Raw genomic sequence first — 2,918 nt, 5'->3', positions numbered from 1 at the left:
GAATCGTGTTAAAATACATAAAATATATATGCAATAAATGCAATGCAAAAAAAATTACTTTATATTTATTTCTAACAGGTGCAGCGGAGCGCACGGGTACGGCTAGTATTATATAATTCCATTGCCGCTGTAATTTAAATTTTAGTTCCTATTTTATTTTACTTATTTATTTTTATTATTTTTTTATTTTCTGCATTTCTCTTATATTAGTATTGTATTATATAATTTCTGTAACTGTAATTTTAATTTTATTTCCTATTTTATTTTATTTTTTATTCTCTTATAGTCCTATTAATATTATATCTGAACTGCGACCGAACACGAGCGCTGCTCATTCGGTCTCAAATTTTGTTAGTACTACTGTATCTCCTTTTTTATATTGATTGTATTATTTTATTTCTATTTTTCTTGTTTGTTTGTAATTACATTCTTTTTTCTGTATATTTAAATAAATTATACAGTACTAGGAACGTACTCAGCTGAGTGACTATTTTGTACAGACATATGCACTGCCAGCTATGAGAATATTATAGATTTATTAATTTGTCATATAGAATAATATCTGTAATATTGAAAACTAATGTTTGAGGAGAAAAATTTGCTTACCGGTGCTGTGGATTGAATTCGGCGTAGCTCAGTGGTCAACAAATTTTTCTCCTCAAACATTAATTTTCAATATTACAATTATTATTCTGTATGACAAAGTAATAAATCTATAATAATCATCATTCACGGCAAAATAAAATATTTAGAATAATGATTTTTATTCGTACATTGTGCAAAAATAAGGGAGTAAAATGCTCGAAGAGAAGAAAAATACAGGAGCCGGGAAACCGTTAAAAATTAGGGGCAAATACGGGAGATCCCGGGAAATACGGGAGGGTTAGGAACCCTAGAACCGATAGCTGTAATGTGATAACAGCCATCACATTAAAAACCTTATGGTAAATATAAAACTAATTTCATTTTTCTCAGGAAACGTCATGCAACGTAAAATACATTACATTTGTATTCACCTATACAATTTCAGTTCATATTTAAAAGCTAAAACTTAAATTTAATTTCGCTACAGATTTATTAAGGATGCTTATTTCACTACATTAAGCAAAAATATGAGTAGAACACGTTTTTTGGGCCTAAATTATGCAAAACATTTTAGGCGGTCAGTCAAAATGAAATATGAAACTTTGATGTCTGTGACACTGAAAAAGCTGGGAGCCACAGGTCTAGTAACAGAGTACAGAACTGCTATGAGATGGAGACAGAAGTCCAATATTATATAAGTTGAATGCGTAAGCACATACCTTAACGTCACTGCTGGGGTGGTTGAGGAGGGGGCGAGGACGGTTTCTTGGTGCCTTCAGGTGGTCTTGGGGTCGGTTGTTCCTCGCCGTTAGTTGTAGTTTCCTCCTCCTCCTCATAGTCTTGGGTTTGTATCTCGGCCTCCGAAGGGTCATACGGATGAAATTCTCTAATGGAGCAGAACTTTTTGCTCCTCTTTAAAAACATGTTCCTGACAGGGGTCTGGAGAATCTCATCCGCGGGAGAGTCGCCGTCCATGTAATAGGATCTGTAGGCGTAGTAGGCTCCCGCCGCCAAGCCCACCACGCCCACAGTCCTCACTCCGTGTATTAGCACTCTCTCGGGTCTTAATGAGCGTCTCACGGTTGAGTTGTTCAATATTTTGTGGAGCGCAACTCTTAGCCGACCAAACATGTTGACCAGAGGCGGCTCCTCAGGGCAGGCAGGGTAGGCTAAGCCTACCTCAACACATTTAGAAAAACCTAAAAGTGGATATTTATTAACTACCCCAACACATTTGGAAAACCTTATATAATTATATACTCTTGTCTAGGTGCTTAGAAATTCTTCAATTAACTATGAATGGGATTTTTTGAGGGTTAGTTGGACGTTGCTTACTACTGGCAGTTCGATTTATGCGACAAGAATACACTGGACAGATCACGATGCGTCAGAAGGTAGGCAGAAGCGAAGTTAGCCGACCTTCCGCGTAACTTCAAAGCTGGCCCTGGAGTAAGCATTAAAAGAGATCGCTATTCTAAATGCTTTCTCAGCGCATGCGTTCAATGCTGAAGCCAGCGCGCTAGAATTCTGCCTGCCCTAACGAGAACCCACGAGCATTATCGAACACCTACGATTTGCGAAATTTCTGTTTGAAAGTTTCACGAGTTGGAACGTAGATTGTTACGAGTAGTATAACAGTTTGTAAACAATGTGTTTTAAAAGATGTTTTTTTTAAACAGTGTATTTTAGAAAATGTGATTTTTGCAAGTACGTACTGTATATTAGTGTTATGTATATTTGGTGATTTATAGTTAATGTAAGTGATAACAATAATATTATATTATGACTGATATAAGTAAACTGTTACGTTGTCCGTTTTCGCGTCGTAATGACATTGAAAAGAGAAGTATTTTGGACAATGGACGACCCACTCCTGCATTAAGCTCTGTTGTTCATAAAGTCAGTGCTAAAGGTGCAAGAAAATTTAATCCTTCATGATATGAAACACTACGAAATGGAAATACAAAAATTGGAGATTTATCTTTCGAAAAGGTGGAAAAATTCAAATATCTTGGAGCAACAGTAACAAATATAAATGATACTCGGGAGGAAATTAAACACAGAATAAATATGGGAAATGCCTGTTATTATTCGATTGAGAAGCTTTTGTCATCTAGTCTGCTGTAAAAAAATCTGAAAGTTAGAATTTATAAAACAGTTATATTACCGGTTGTTCTGTATGGTTGTGAAACTTGGACTCTCACTTTGAGAGAGGAACATAGGTTAAGGGTGTTTGAGAATAAGGTTCTTAGGAAAATATTTGAGGCTAAGAGGGATGAAGTTACAGGAGAATGGAGAAAGTTACATAACGCAGAACTACACGCATTGTATTC

Source organism: Periplaneta americana, chromosome 5 (genome assembly GCF_040183065.1).
Source record: "Periplaneta americana isolate PAMFEO1 chromosome 5, P.americana_PAMFEO1_priV1, whole genome shotgun sequence".
NCBI classification, from domain to species: Eukaryota; Metazoa; Arthropoda; class Insecta; order Blattodea; family Blattidae; genus Periplaneta; species Periplaneta americana.
The sequence above is the reverse complement of the archived record's forward strand: the minus strand, read 5'-3'. Positions refer to the sequence as shown.